Genomic DNA, 17,205 nt, shown 5'->3' on the forward strand with positions numbered 1-17,205 from the left:
AGGAAAGAAGGTTGAGGTGTTCTAAGCCTCTGAGTTCAGCTGCAGGGGTTTTGGGGGCATTTTAAACCCAAACCCTTACCTTCCTGAGCCCAAGAAATCACAGAATCAGAGGAAAGCTGCCCTGATGAGGTTTAACAGTGTGTGTGAGAGGGGTGACACTGTCCACTCCCAACATGAGCTGAGGACTGTGGGAAGATGCTGGACCACATAGCGGAACTGGGCAAAGTGGTTGTCAATCCGGCTCTGGGAAAGAACCTTTTTTATTTTTGCTAAAATGGGCATAAAGCCCTACAACTTTGTGTGTAGCCCCAAACAGCTAAGATCCAAATACACTTTTCAGGATTCTGAATCCTAAAATACCCACTACTGACAGTAATTTACATGACCTTTTGGATCAGAAGTATAGTGAGAATTGATTATATTCATCTGGCTTTTTACCTAGGATATAATTTCCTCAGGAGTATTGATAATATTGGTCAATATGGAAAGAATGGGTGCTGAATGACATATATAAATTAAACAGCCTCCTTTTTAAAACATGACTGATCTGAACTAAGAACAAACAAGAATACCACCAAGTCATAACCAAGTCCTTTTCATGCGAGAGTAGGTTTTGAGAATTTAAGGCCTGTCCTTTATTGTCCCACATGGTGATGAACTGACCAAACATACATACAGGAAAAAGAAGTAAAGATATTAAATTTTTATTTTTAAAAGTTTGGTGTTTATATCTGGGCTTCACTGCTGCTCAGTGGCAGAGAATATGACTGCCAGTGCAGGAGAGCATGGGTTCAATCCTTGACCCTGTAAGATCCCACGTGCCGCAGAGTAGCTAAGCCCATGTGCCGCAACTACTGAGCCTGCACTCTTGAGCCTGGGAGCCGCAGCTGCGGAGCCCATGTGCTGCAACTGTGGAAACCTGTGAGCCCTAGAGCCTATGCACCATGAGAAGAGAAGCCACCACAATGATAAGCTCAGCTCTCCCCAAGCAGCAATGACTACTGCCAAAACTACATAAATAAATAAAATTATTTTTAAAAGCTTGCCACTAATGTCTTCAGATCAACATTATTATCAGTATGGTAGAAAAGGCTAAAGCTTATTTTCGAGGGGAGAGTTTAAGTAACTTTTATTTGGCCAATGCGACTAGCTAAATTCCCTTCTGGTAATCTTTTTACATACTGGATCTACTCATGAGGTTTATCTGTGAACTTAAGTGGAGTTTCTGGATTTTCCTGGATGGATTTACTTATTTGCAATACTTTGCAAGGTGGTCTCTATTTTACTTGAAAGCCCATTAAATAAGAGGATATGCTTGATTGAAAGGAGAGCTTGAGGATTAACCAGCCAAAGCAGAAGAAAGCAATGACTGAGTGAAGTTAATCTGATTGTCCCAGAGTTGATCCTAAACCATTACTGCCTAAGCCTTGGTGGATCCCTCTGTTTACAAGGAGGACACTGCCTGTGGCAGCAGCAGGAGCTTAGTGTGCTGTTTGGACGGCTTATCCAAAGTTGGTCACTCAAGATTTCACAAGCACAGCAAAGCCTCACTTATCTGTCATTACAGGGCTTTGCCGACAAAGGTCCGTATAATTAAAGCTACAGTTTTTCCAGTAGCCATGTACAGACGTGAGAGTTGGATCGTAAAGAAGGCTGAGCGCCGACTGATGCTTTCCAACGATGATACTGGAGAAGACTCGTTGACAGTCCTTGGAATGGGACTCGGACCAGTCAATCCTAAAGAAAATCAACCCTGGATATTCTCTGGAAGGACTGATGCTGAAGCTGAAGCTCCAATACTTTGGCCACCTGATGGGAAGAGCCCACTCATTGGGAAAAACCCTGATGCTGGGGAAGATTGAGGGCAAGAGAAGAAGGGGATGACATAAGACGACAGAGGACGACAGTTGGATGGCATCGTCAACTCAATGGACATGAGTTTGAGCAAACTCCAGGAAATAGTGAAGGACAGGGAAGCCTGGTGTCCTGCAGTCCATGGGGTCCCTAAGTGTCAGACGTGGCTGAGCTACATTCAGCAGTAACATCAGGGCTTCCCAGGTGGCTCAGTGGTAAAGAATCTGCCTGCTAATGCAAGAGATGTGGATTTGATCCCTGGGTCTGGAAGATCCTCTGGAGGAGGAAATAGCCACCCACTCATGTATTCTTGCTTGGAGAATCCCATGGACAGAGGAGCCTGGCGGGCTACAGTCCATGGAGTCAAAAAGAGTCGGATGCAACTTAACAACGAACACACAGGAAAATGCATTCCAAATATGTTAGTTTTTCACATAACATAAGCTAACTTTTTTTGGAATCTATTAATTAAAGGAAGACACTGTCTTCCGAAACTGTGTTGAAGTTAACTTTCCCTTTTCTGAATGTCTTGGGCGTGGATGTTCCGCGTGCAGCTGTAAAACTAGGAATGTGAGGTCATTTGTCCATTGAGCCAAGTTACTTTGTATTTCTTCCCTGCTGTGATTTTGTGGAACCATTTCCTCCACAGATCCTTGGGGAGGAAATGATCCTCCCATTCCTGTTGGAGTATTTAATGTACATCTGTTACCTGGATGGCTCCACACCTTTCTTATGCTAGAGAGAGTACTTTGCAAGTTCTGTTCTTTTAAAAATAGAGAGGGACTTCACTGTCAGGCCAGTGGTTAAGACTCCCAGCTCCCAATGCAGGGGACCTGGGTTTGATCCCTGGTCAGGGAACTAGGTCCCGTATGCCTCAATGAAGATCTCATGTGTGGCAACTAAGAGCCCGAGCAACCAAATAAATAGATAAAATACTAAGAGAGTTAGTGTTGACAACATGTAGTTCAGGGTAATGACACTCATTGGCTTTAATTATTCTTAAAATGGATTTGGGTTAAAGAATAGCTTCTAGTTCATTATTGTGACATTGGTAAAATTCTAAAATGGGCCTTTCAATTTAAAAATTTTGAGCTCTTTAGAAACTGTATCTAACTTCATCTGAAGTCAGTCTCCTAATTCTACCTTGACCAGAAATTTTGGCTTAATTTATGTTGTATGTGTTGTAAGGGCTTCCCAGGTGGTGCCAGTGGTAAAGAACCCATTTGCCAATGCAGGAGACTTAAGAGATGTGAGTTTGATCCCGGGTCGGGAAGATCACCTGGAGAAGGGAATGGCAACCTACTCCAGTATTCTTCCTGGGAAATCCCAGGGACAGAGGAGCCTGGGGGACTACAGTCCATGGGGTTGCAAAGAGTCAGACAGGACTTAGCGACTAAGCAACAGCCACACCATGCCATTTAACTGGTCTGGGTGGGAGCCTGCATATCTAGGTGAGCCACTTAGATGAAGTGAGAAGTCAATAGGTCAGAGCGGGAACGTGAGTTATATGACCACTCCAGCAGCATCATCCTTATTGGTCAGGGAAAGGCATTAAATTCCCTTTATCTGCTGAAGTGGTAGGGGATGGGGATTTCACTGCATGTGGCTTTTGATTAGAATGTCTTAATGAGATTGGCAGTGATGGGGAGATGACTTTTGAAGAATAATTTTGGAGTGTGTGTAGGTATGTTTAAGTAGCATCCTAATGACTCTGAGAAATTACCTGAGGAAGATGTAATCAGCTAGACCATACTGGCTTATCAACATCGGGCCATGTTCTGCATTTCTAATTTGATTACCTGGAAACTAGTATCATTAAACTAAAAAACATCTGTGTTGTATGTCTTGATGGGGGGAGGGTGGGAAACCAAAGAAAGATTAATGATACTTTAGGAAATACTCTGACTCTGTGTCGGAAATGATCTCTTCTTACAAATTTTGCATTCCAGCCTAAAACAGCCCTGTCCATGCTGTATAATTAGAAATATAATAAATAGTCAAACCCAGGCACTAGGAAAAATGTCAGATTTATTTTCTCCACCCCCACTTGTCCTATATTTGTTTGGTTTATTGTTCTCTTGGTCAGTGAAGAAATTTTATTTATATGTGAGTGGCATAGAGCATAAAAGTAAATGATTCAACAAATTTACCATTTAGAGTATATTCTATTTTTATAGTAATTAACGATATTTTGGGACATTAAGTACTGGAAGGCTTCCCTATAATATTTGTATGATAACTTTTCTGTCCACAGAAATGTGTTGCATTTTAAACCCATATGACAAGCAAATACTTCTACCCTAAATGTCTGAAAGATATCTAGTGTGATTTCCTATGCACAAAGATGTGGATTACAAGGCTTTCAAGAGCTGTAAAGTTGGTTTTCTGTTTAGACGTACCTCATATCTAAGGTATTTTAGAAATTAACTGGTGCAAAATAATATACTATTTACTAGAAATAATTTTAAAGGAACGTAGTGTATCATCTCTTTCAAATAATCTTTACTGGGGACATTCACATGAGCATACTGTGGCCTGGAGCATGAACTTACTGTTACAGTGTCGGGGACCACTGCTTTCTCAGATTTTACACTGGATCAAAGACAGTCTTTATGCTGATAGATGATACTAAAGGAGTGCCAGTTTCCCCGGACACTCTCAGAAGCTACTCCCATCCTAGAGTCCACTCACCTTTCCACTTGCACCCGCCGGGTAGGCCCAGAAATCATCTGCTCAGACCAGAGACGTCAGGTGGGTGTCCTTGCCTGAGGGAGGTGAAGATTGTGCAAGAAAAATGAAGGACAGAATTTCAGTCTATAAATAACTCAGAGGCCATTGAAAAGAGGAGATGGACATGAGAGAGACAAGGAACCAACTAAACTATGGAAAATTCAGTGCTCTATTGTATGAGGTTCAAAGTGCTTTTCTTAAAGAACCAATCAGGAGGGAAAGGAAGCCCTGAAGCAGGGCTGATTTTGTTAGACGTACAAAAGGTCAAAGCTTTCCTGGTGGTTTTGATATGATGTAGGACCAGAGCTTGTGGCTCAGGGGTTAAAAGAACGCACCTGCCAATGCAAGAGATGCAGGAGATGCAGGAGACGAGAGTTTGACCCTTGGGTTGGGAAGATGCCCTGGAGGAGGCATTGCAACACACTGCAGTATTCTTGCCTGGAGAATCCCATGGACAGAGGAGCCTGGTGGACTCCATTGGATCACAGAGTCGGACACAACTAAAGTGACTGAATACACGTGCAGAGGACCAGAGCTTGGTCCCTCTTAGTATTGACTCTTGGTTTTAATGGCTGATGCTAGGGCAGACATCCTAATCCTGAACCAGCCTCGTTGTGTACTTGCCCCTGTCGTAGTTTAGAAAAGGCTGTTTGGCATCAGTGGAGAGGCTGTGCTTCATCTGAGGTGGAGATGAGTCTCCTGTGTATAATGGGAGACCTCTTGACAGCGAACTACATGACAGGCAGAGAGTTTGTCCATAATCTCCTAGGGGGTAGTGGGAAGGAAGAGCGAAAACTAGCTCATTTGCATCTCATCCTGCCCAGGAAAATTTTTGCTAATGGTAGTTCTATTTGTTTTTGTAAACTGTGGGTAGAGCACTTAACATGAGAGTCTTTTTAAAAAAAAAAACTGTTTTAATTTTATTATTTGTAGCTACTCTCTGGTTGCCATGCACAGGCTTCTCATTGCAGTGGCCTCAGTACTTGTGGTGCACGGGCTTCGTTGCCACTTGGCACGTGGAATCGTCCCAGACCAGAGATAGAACCTCTGTCCCCTGCATTGGCAGGTGGATTCTTAACCAGCAGACAACCAGGGAAGCCAGGAAAGCTACTCTTTTAACAAAACTCTTAAGTGTACACTCCCGTGTTGTTGACTTTAGGTACAGTGTTTTACAGAAGATCTTTAGAACTTATTTATCTTTCTTAACTGAACTGTTAATGTCAGTTGACTAGTAACTTCCCATTTTTCCAATCTTTGATTCTAGGAATTTGACTGTTTTATTAGGTATCTCATGTCTGTGGAATCATGCAGTATTTATTCTTCTGTGATTGGCTTATTTCATTTAGCATAATATCCTCAAGGTTCATCCATGTGGTCACATGTTGCAAAATTCCCTTCTTTTTAAAAGGTAAATAGTATTCCATTGTCTGTTTCTACCACATGTTCTTCATTCATTTATTTGTCAAGGGATGTGTAGGTTGTTTCCACATTTGGCTACTGTGAGTAGCGATACAATGAACAAGGGAGTGTTAATATATCTTTAAGATTCTGATTTCAATTATTTTGGATAAATACCTAGAAATTGAATTGCTGATTCTTATGGTAGTTTTATGTTTAATTTTTTGAGAAAGCTCCATACTGTTTTCTGTAGCAGTTGTACCATTTTGCATTCCCAACAACAGAATGCAAGGGTTCCAATTTCTCCACATCCTTGCCGTCACTTCTTGTTTCTTATTTGTTTGTTTTTCCCATATATAATAACCATCCTGACAGGCATAATGTGATGTCTCATTGTGATTTTGATTTGCATTTCCCTGATGATTAGTAACATTGAACATTTTTTATATATGGCTCCACCATCAGTATGTATTCTTTGGAAAAATGTCTATTTAAGTCCTTAGCCCATTTTTTTTTTTCAGAGTTGTAGGAGTTCCTTATATATTTTGGAGATGAGCTCCTTGTCAGATGTATGGTTTGCAGATATTTTTTCCCATTCTATAAGTTGCCCTTTTGTTCTGTTGATTCTTTCCTTTCCTTGAAGATGTTTGGTTTGATCTTAGAGGGAAAGCTTTCAGTTTTTCACCATTAAGTATAATGTTTCCTGTGGGTTTTTCATAATTAGTTTTTATTATGTTGAAGTAATTTCCTTCTGTTTCTAGTTTGTTTTGAATTTTTATCATGAAAAGCTGTTAGATTTTGTCAGATGCTTTTTCTGTGTGTATTGAGATGATCGTGTGATTTTTATCCTTTATTCCAATAATGTGGAATATGATATTAATTGATTTTCATATATGACATATTCTTCTACCCTAAGATTAAATCACACTTGGTTGTGGTATATAATCCTTCTCATGTGCTGTTGACTTTAGTTTGCTAGTATTTTGGTCAGGAATTTTGCATCTATATTCATCAGATATATTGGCTATAGTTTTCTTTTTTTGATGTGGATCATTTTTTTAAAAAAATCTTTATTGAATTTGTTATACTACTGCTTCTGTTTTATGTGTTGGTGTTTTGGTGTGGGGCCAATGGGATCTCAGCTCCCCAATCAGGGATTGAACCCATAGGCCCTATATTGGTTAGTCTTAACTGTTGGACCACCAAGGAAGTCCCCTGACTATAGTTTTCTTTTCTTGTTGTGTCTTTTTCTGGTTTTGGTATCAGGCCTCATGAAATGTTTGTAAGTGTTCACTCTTCTTCCATGTTTTGAAAGAGTTTGAGAAGGATTGGCACTGATTTTTATTTGGTAGGATTCACCATGAAGCCAAGTATTTTTGTGCTTTCCTTTTTTGGAAGATTTTAATTATTGATTCATCTCTACACTTATAGATCTGCTCATACTTTCTATTTTTTTGTGATTTAGTCTTAGTAGGCTATATGTTTCTAGGAATTTATCCATTTGTTCTAGGTTATCCAGTTTGTTGGTGTATTGTTGTTCATAGTAGTCTCTTATGATCCTTCTAATTTCTGTAGTGTCAGTTGTAATGATTCTTCTTTCATTTCTGATTTACTTGAGTCTTTTTAATCTTAGTAGGAGTTTGTCAATTTTGCTTATCTTTTCAAAAACTAACTGAAAAATTCACAAGTATGTGGAAATTAAACAGCCTGCTCTTGAATAACCATTAGGTCAAAGAAGAAATAAAAAAGGACATTAGAAGATACCTCTAGACAAATGAAAATGAAAACAAAAACTTTCAAAACTTATGGGATGAGACAAAAATAGAAGAGGGAAGTGCGTTGCAATAAATGTTTAGATGAAAAAATGAGAAATATCTCAAAGATTATACCTCAAGGAGCTAGAAAAATAAGAACAAACTAAGCCCAAATTTAGCAGATGGAAGGAAGTAACAAATATTAGAGCAGAACCAAATGAGATATAAGATAGAAAACAATAGGGAAATGTCAAAACTAAGAATTGGCTTTTTGATTGCCACTTTTGTCAACTCTGAAATCAAGAAAATAAGTGAGTCTGCAGTAGCCACTTTAATTGAAGCAGGTATCTGTATGCACATGATTTGGGGCAGAAATATGATTCAGTTCAATTCAGTTCAGTCGCTCAGTCCTATCTGGCTCTTTGCGACCCCATGGACTGCAGCATGCCAGACCTCCCTGTCCATCACCAACTCCCAGAGTTTACTCAAACTCATGTCCATTGAGTTGGTGACGCCATCTAACCATCTCATCCTCTGTCATCCCCTTCTTCTGCCTTCAACCTTTTCCAGCATCAGAGTCTTTTCAAATTAGTCAGATCTTCCCATCAGGTGGCCAAAGTACTAGAGTTTCAGCTTCAGTGTCAGTCCTTCCAGTGACTATTCAGGACTGATTTCCTTTAGGATGGACTGGCTGAATCTCCTTGCAGTCCAAGGGACTCTCAAGAGTCTTCTCCAACACCACAGTTCAAAAGCATCAATTCTTCAGTGCTCAGCTTTCTTTATAGTCCAACTCTCACATCCATGCATGACTACTGGGAAAACCATAACTTTGACTAGATGGACCTTTGTTGGCAGAGTAATGTCTCTGCTTTTTAATAAACTGTCTAGGTTGGTCATAGCTTTTCTTCCAAGGAGCAAGTGTCTTTTATTTTCATGGCTGCAGTCACTATCTGCAGTGATTTTGGAGCCAAAAAATTAAGTCTGTCACTGTTTCCACTGTTTCCCCATCTATTTGCCATGAAGCGATGGGACAAGATGCCATGATCTTAGTTTTCTGAATGTTGAGTTTTAAGCCAAATTTTTCATTCTCCTCTTTCTTTTTTTTTTTCATTCTCCTCTTTCACTTTCATCAAGAGGCACTTTAGTTCTTTGCTTTCTGCCATAAGGGTGGTGTCATCTGTGTATCTGAGGTTGTTGATATTTCTCCTGGCAATCTTGATTCCAGCTTGTGCTTCATCCAGTCCAGCATTTCTCATGATGTACTCTGCATATAAGTTAAATAAGCAGGGTGACAATACACAGCCTTGACATACTCCTTTCCTGATTTGGAACCAGTCTGTTGTTCCATGTCCAGTTCTAACTGTTGCTTCTTGACCTGCATACAGATTTCTCAGGAGGCAGGTCAGGTGGTCTGGTATTTCCAACTCTTGAAGAATTTTCCAGTTTGTTGTGATCCAGAGTCAAAGGCTTTGGCATAGTCAATAAAGCAGAAGTAGATGTTTTGGTGGAACTCTTGCTTTTTTGATGATCCAATTGATCCAACGGATGTTGGCAATTTGATCTCTGCTTCCCCTACCTTTTCTAAATCCAGCTTGAACATTTGGAAGTTCACAATTCACACACTGTTGAAGTCTGGCTTGGAGAATTTTGAGCATTACTTTACTAGCGTGTGAGATGAGTGCAGTTGTGTGGTAAGTTTGAGCATTCTTTGGCATTGCCTTTCTTTGGGATTGTCTTTCTTCCAGTCTTGTGGCCACTGCTGAGTTTTCCAAATTAGTTGCCGTATTGAGTGCAGCACTTCCACAGCATCATCTTTTAGGTTTTGAAATAGCTCAGCAGGAATTCCATCACCTCCACTAGCTTTGTGCATAATGATGCTTCCTAAGGCCCACTTGACTTCGCATTCCAGAATGTCTGACTTTAGGTGAGTGATCACACCATCTTGATTATCTGGGTAATGAAGATCTTTTTGTATAGTTCTTCTGTGTATTCTTGCCACCTCTTCTTAATATCTTCTACTTCTGTTAGGTTCATATCATTTCTGTCCTTTATTGAGCCCATCTTTGCATGAAATGTTCCCTTGGTAGTTCTAATTTTCTTGAAGAGATCTCTAGTCTTTCCCATTCTGTTATTTTCCTCTATTTCTTTGCATTGGTCACTGAGGAAGGCTTTCTTATCTCTTCTTGGTATTCTTTGGAACTCTGCATTCCAATGGGGATATCTTTCCTTTTCTCCTATGCCTTTTGCTTCTCTTCTTTTCATAACTATTTGTAAGGCTTCCTCAGACAATCATTTTGCCTTTCTTTTTCTTGGGGATGGTCTTGATCACTGTCTCCTGTACAATGTCATGAACCTCTGTCCATAGTTCTTCAGGCACTCTGTCTATCAGATCTAATCCCTTGAATCTATTTGTCACTTCCATTGTATAATCGTAAGGGATTTGATTTAGCTCATACCTGAGTAGTCTAGTGGTTTTCCCTACTTTCTTCAATTTAAGTCTGAATTTGACAATAAGGACTTCATGATCAGAACCACAGTCAGCTCCCAGTCTTGTTTTTGCTGACTGTATAGAGCTTGTCTGTCTTTGGCTGCAAAGAGTATAATACAGTATTGGCCATCTGGTGATGTCCATGTGTAGAGTCTTCTCTTATTGTTGGAAGAGGGTGTTTGCTATGATCAGTGATTACACCAGGACAAAATGTGTATCATCTTACTCACAAGAAGGTTTTACCATGCCTCTTAGTTTAGGGATGTAGGAAATTAGAAAATACAGAAAATTGTGAAACCTCTTTAAGTGATAGTTGAAGTTACTGGTGGGCCCTGCTGTCAGTGACTGCCAGGAGAAAGGAATGCAGATTCATCACACTCTATCAACCTTTGGACCATTTGCTATAGAAATATCTCAGTCAGCTCATGTCTGCAGCAGTCTTCAAGACTTCCCTATAGTTCTTTATTGTTCACTCATTCTTTGTCAGGGTGTGCCATAAAATGATGCTGGGAGTCTGGTTTCTTGCTTTGATTCACTCTTTTTCCTTGTCTAAAGCACTTCCCAGTGGGGACAATAACCTAATACACTGAGCTCAGTGTAAACAGGAAATCTGGCAGCAATAACTGGACCAAGGGCTAACTTTGCAAAGCCAAGTTTTAATGAGTAATTTGCAAAGTAATTAATCAGGAGGCCACTGTCCTTAGAAAATGGGGTAAGTGCACACCACAGTGACTTGGTGCCTTTCCTGGCTGCCTGAGGCGACAATGTCTTATGGACTCCTGCCCTCCTTATGTCCAGGAAACTTCTCTTAAGTCACCTGCTGTTACCAGGATCGAAGGGAGAAAGTTAGTGAACTCCAGAATCCTCTTCTTTAGTCTCAAAAAACTGCAGCTTATGAGCTGTTAATGACCGATCAGTGGATCAGAAAATCGACTTAGTGATTCAAAGTCTTAGTACCTCAGTCGTGTTGACTCTTTGTGACCCCCATGGACTGTAGCCCGCCAGGCTCCTCTGTCCATGGGATTTCCCAGGCAAGAGTACTGGAGTGGGTTGCCATTTCCTTCTCCAGGGGATCTTCCTGACCCAGGAATAAAACCTGGGTCTCCTGCATTATAGGCAGATTCCTTACTGTCTCAGCCACCAGAGAAGCCCAAAATCCACTATAAAAAAAAATTAAGTGGAATAAACTAGAAACACCAATGTGTCATATGCTATGAGGTTAAACATTTCACAAAACACATTTTTTTATACACATATAGATATGTACACCTATGTTGGTGCTGGATTATAATATAATATATATTTCTTACTGTAGATCTTGGTCGGGAAAGCTTAAGCATCATCACACTATTTAAAACTTTTTTGAAATATGGAGATATTATTTTTCAATTACATTTTAGATAGTGATCAAGAGATAGTTTATTTCTTTATGCTTAGGAAAAATAAATTTTCTAGGAAAATAATGAATGTACTTAAAATTTCTGTAATTAGACAAAAGAAATGAATATGTTTGTATGATTCTCCCCAAAATATGACATTAAATGTAAACTGTTTGATAGCTCATGCTATTAAGTATCCTAAATATTTCAAAGCTATATTTATATGTTTTGTATGCAAATTAATGATAAGGCAAATAATACAAATATTTCAACATTTTAAATAGCATTTCAAAATGTTGAGTCTTGACACTAAAAAGAAAAAAGTAAAATATAATTTTTAAAAAGTATAAACAGCAAGTCTACAGGTCCTTCCAAGGAGCAGAGAAGATAATTGAGCTATTTCAAGGCTGTCATCAATGTATTTTTCAGATATTATCATAGAAATTCTATAAAGCCCTATTACTTTTATTTAGTATTTGAGTAGTTTTCTTCATCATCCACAGTGGCACCTTTATTTGGTGCGGGGGGAGAAAGGGAATCATTTTGTTTTAAAAAATCATCATTTATAGCTTTGCTCAGTGGCAGTATCATAGCCGATGAGGTTTATCTGAGGTGCAATTATTCCTAATTGAAAACTTTTCATAATACCCCACCATGATGGAAGATTTAATGTGATTTTTATTATTAATTTTCAATTTATGTGTTTTGTGGTCAGAGAATACAATTTGCCTGGTGTTGACTGACATCCTTTTTCATCTAATAAGCAATTACTATTTCATTAAAAAAAAAGAATCATCATTTTTATGTAAAATATGTAAAACAAGAAGCAACAAAGGAACATAGACTCCAGAACCAGACTGCTTGGGATATGTGACCAAGAGCTGGTGCTTTAACCTGTCTGCTTCACTTCTTCATCCATAAATGGAGGAAAAGAGCAGTGTCTTTGTTATGGAGGATTAAATGAGTTAATATTTATAAATTTGGCAAGTTAGGAAGTGCTCTTGAAGTGTTTGCTATTTCTCATGGTACCTAGTCAACCTTTGTTTATTCAGCAAACATTCACATCACACCTAGAAGATCAAATGCTGACCTGGGGATAGAAGAGCAGCCTCCAGCATCTAAAGAGTGCAGCTGGGTAGATCAAGTTCCTGGAATGGTAGACGGAAGACAGGACACAAAATGCCACTTTGGTGATGGGGGAGGGGGAGCTGGGGCAGTCAGTGAGTGTGAAAACTCACTTTTCTTAAACAAATACTAGTTGCCCACAGTCTAAACAAAGTCCAGATGTTGACATTTGTTTTGGATTTTCCCCTTGACCAAGCAGCCTAATTCCTGGCTTTTCCCTTCCTTACCACCTCACCTAAGCTTTTCGTTGCCATTTCTCTAGTCTGGCTTTTCTCTAAGCGTTCGGTCTCAATGGAGCAGTTGAAGGGCTACAATAGGGATTCAGGACCGATGGATCACACAAGACTCCAGGCATAGGTGTGGATCTCTCAGTGCTGACCCACATGCCTGTGGTTGGTTGGCCCATTTACCAGAGGTAGAGAGAGGGATTACTGCTTTGGTTTACAGGCCTTCTTACCTCCCCTTCCCAAGTCAACTGCTCAACTTGCAACATGCTTCAAATATCCTCTAATCATACTTGGTATATAGTATAAATCTTCTAAAGTACATTTCACCTGTGGAAAATGTAATCCCTGCATGGTTCTGATTTCCCTAATAGTTTGTCATGCTGTGTATTTACTCTTAAAGTCAATATTACCAAAGAAAATTGGGCATTTGGGTCCAGGGTTGAGAGTGAGGGAGCCATTTCAGGAATGTAGAAGTCTTATTCTTTAAGCGCTTGGTAAGCCCCAGCTGTGAGGATCCAAATATGAATCAGACATTTACCGGGCTTGAATGTGGATGGGGAAACAGATGCGATTACAAGTGTTAGGGACACTCTAGTAGAAACACAGACATGTTTCAGTGGTGGCTTAAAGCGGGGCATGGTCAGTTAACACTTTGGTGCTGTTAGGGACCTCATGTTAGCATGTTACTACCTGGAGCACCACCACCTGTTAACCAAGGATCTTCTGCAGGTGGAGCACCACACCCAGGAGCTGGGCTGTCCACCAACATAGGACAGTGAGAAGGTGGATCAGGAAGCCGCCCAACTCGCCACATCTAGCCCAGCCCTGTATACCCATGACCTCATCTGAACTGAGGTCATGTCCCAGCCCCCAGCATATCTATATACCATTTCTGTTCCTATAGAGATGGCTTAGAAGCTATGTGCCTGTCTGTGGAGGTTGAGAATATGTTTATCTTATATATGCTGGAGGTGGTGAAGCAAGCAAATGTTGACCCAAATGGTCAACATCACCGGCAAACCAAAAATTTGATGCCGGTGTAACCACAGAAAGTTAACAATGGTAAAGAATAGGAAGAGAAACTTTGGGAAGGAGTATGACTTTGAATAGATCATTCACAAGCAGAGAATAAATGCTTCGTTCACCTTGACCCTAAAAATGAGAATGTCAATTGAATGCAAAAGGAGAAACATTGTGATAAAGAATTTGGGTGACTGAATGAAATGAAAAATGATTTAGTAGGTGATGGAGATTCAGCGGGAAGCTCAACCTCCCATCTGGAGTAAAAAGGGGAGATTGACATTCTATGTTACCCTCCTGGGCTCAGTAATAATAATGTCGAAGGAGAAGTTAAGGGGAGCCTTGGTGAGAAAAATCGGGAGAGTTAGTCACGCACTGAAGAGATTTTTCCCGGTTGGGATCAGGGAACCAAGATGATTAAATCAATGCAGAATTATTGTGTGTAACATGATCAAAGTAATGAAAAGACCCATCTTCTCAAATTGTGTTTGAGCAAGGAAATCCCAGGATGGCAGTGGCAGGGGTACATGCGGAGGACAGAAAATGGTGTCAGGAGTTCAGGAACCAAGAAATAAAACAATAACAATAAAAGCACCCCTGTAACCTGTAGATCCTCAGGTAAGACCTCAGAATAAACCAAAAGGCATCACAGTGCTCTTTCCAAGCCACACCAGATATCTGTGTTTGCCCAACCACCTGTCTCCTTAATCGGGAACTTTGCCAGATATAAAAACAAACAAGATGAAAGAAAGAACAACACAAAACACTAAGACCGTGATTCTGGGAAAGACTGAAGACAGGAGGAGAAGGGGGCAACAGAGGATGAGATGGTTGGATGGCATCGTTGCCTCAGTAGACATGAGTTTGAGCAAACTCCAGGAGATAGTGAAGGTCAGGGAAGCTGGGTTGCAGAGAGTTGGACATGATTGAGTGACTGAACAATAACAGAAGATTCAACTACATGAGCTTGATGATTTCAAACTTGAATTGGAAAGAGTAGCAATGTCATAAGTGAGAGAGGAAAAGGAGGTGGTTACCAGGACATGGACAGATCTTAAGAAGGAGACAGATTCCCTGAATTCTGATCTCACTGCTGTTCCCACCTGGTGTTGTGGTTCTGGTGAGGGAGTTTCCCGGTGTGTTTGTTTGTTTGCTTTTTTCCTTGCTTGTAAAACAAGAGTCTTGGAATAAATGAATTCTAAGATCCTGACTGCACTTAAAGATTTCCATAAGGATATAGAGAATATAAAGTGAATTCAGGCTTCCACTGGAGGCCTACATGCCACTGCTGGGGCTGCCACCCTGTCTCTAGTAATCCCTGAGAAGTTCCAGCACATCTTGCGTGTACTCAACACCAACATTGATGGGCAGTGGAAAATTGCCTTTGCCTTCACTGCAATTAAGGATGTGGGGCGAAGATATGCTCATGTGGTGTTGAGGAAAGCAGACAGCGACCTCACCAAGAGGGCAGGAGAGCTCACCGAGGACGAGGTGGAGCGTGTGATCACCATTATGCAGAATCCACGCCAATACAAGATCCCAGACTGGTTCTTAAATAGACAGAAGGACGTGAAGGATGGAAAATAGAGCCAGGTCCTGGCCAGCAGTCTAGACAGCAAACTCCGTGAAGACCTGGAACGACTGAAGAAGATTCGGGCCCACAGTGGGCTGCGCGTCCGAGGCCAGCATGCCAAGACACAGGCCGCCGTGGTTGCACTGTGGGTGTGTCCAAGAAGAAATAATGTGTGGGCCTTGTGTTAATAAATAGTTTATGCAGTTATGGAAAAAAAATTAAATGAATTCAGTTCTCATGACAAGTTCAAAGTGAATTCACTACTCAGGATGTAAGAATGAGGTTTCTATCAGTTGATCATTTACTTATTTTCCTTATTTTTTTAGTTTGCCAACCCACTCTTGATCTGTCTAAGTTCACACTCAGAAAACCTGTTCCATCCGCTTCCTCAGAACCTTCCTAGAATATCACAATGTTTTCAAAGGACTTCTCTCCCAATTTCAGTAAAAATGGGCATATTTTGCACCATTAAAGGCCATAATGTCCAAAGTTTGTCCATATTCTGCCAACTTTGGTCCTGCCGAGCTCCTTCTAGAGATGTCAGGGCCCTTGGCTTCCTTGGTTTTGAGGGTGGGTACTGCCTTTTGGGGAATATAATAGCCAAGGGATTTAAACCATGTCTGTTTAAAGTTGCATTGTAGGGACCTCCCTGGTGGTCCAGTGGCTAAGACTCCATGCTCCCAGTGCAGGGGGCCTGGGCTCCATCCCTGGTCAGAGAACTAGATTCCACATGCCACACCTAAGAGTTTGCATGCTGCAGTGGAGATCGAAGATCCTGTGTGCTGCAGTGAAGACTCGGTGCAGCCAGATAAATAAATAATTAACAGCAAAAAAGTTCCATTGTGTTAGGGGTTAGGGGCTAGGGGGAATGGGGGAAGGTGGCCCAAAGGTACAAAGTTCCAATTATAAGATATACTAAGTGCTGGGAGTGTAATGTACAGCATGGTGACTAGAGTTAACAATAGTATATTATATCCTTACTAAGAGAGTAGATCTTAAATTCTCATCACAAAGGAAAAGAATGTGTAACTATGTGAAGTGACAGACATTAACCAAACCAATTGTGGTGATCATTTTGTAATATCTACTTATATCAAATCATTCCACTATACATGCTACCTTGCCTAAGTGTTATATGTCAGTTATGACTCAGTAAAGCTGAGGGGAAGTCAAGTTGCACTGTGCAGTAGGATATAACTTGGTAGCTTCAGTTATAGTGCCTGCGTGGATGCTAAGTCACTTCAGTCATGTCTGACTCTTTGCAACTGCAGCGATCATAGCCTGCCAGGCTCCTCTGTCCATGGGATTCTCCAGGCAAGAATACTGGAGTGGGTTGCCTTGCCCTTCTCCAGGGAACCTTCCCAACCCAGGGGTGAAACCCGCATCTTTTACGACTCCTCCATCTCCTGCACTGGCAGGTGGGTTCTTTACCACTCGTGCCACTTGGGGAGCCCCATAAGTTGCAGTGGTAAACGTCAAATGAAGAGTGTGAGGCACGTGCTGTCTCATGCCTTCTGCAGAGTCCAGTGCCTTTTCTCTTCAGTGTAAATGGGCAGTAACACACCTAATAAAGCCAAAGGATAGAATGGTCATTTCAGCCTGCCAATTTAATGGGGCATTGTTCTGACTTTTATCCCTTGGGTGCTAATGTGATCCT

General features: G+C 40.8%; 2 pseudogenes; both read left to right on the forward strand.

The window, feature by feature from the left end:
• The first annotated feature begins 12,170 nt into the window (after positions 1-12,170).
• LOC139036392 (U4 spliceosomal RNA) lies at positions 12,171-12,301 on the forward strand (annotated as a pseudogene).
• Positions 12,302-15,229: 2,928 nt separating this feature from the next.
• Positions 15,230-15,766, forward strand: LOC110125940 (small ribosomal subunit protein uS13-like; annotated as a pseudogene).
• Positions 15,767-17,205: the final 1,439 nt, after the last annotated feature.

This window comes from Odocoileus virginianus, chromosome 8 (genome assembly GCF_023699985.2).
Source record: "Odocoileus virginianus isolate 20LAN1187 ecotype Illinois chromosome 8, Ovbor_1.2, whole genome shotgun sequence".
Lineage (NCBI taxonomy): Eukaryota > Metazoa > Chordata > Mammalia > Artiodactyla > Cervidae > Odocoileus > Odocoileus virginianus.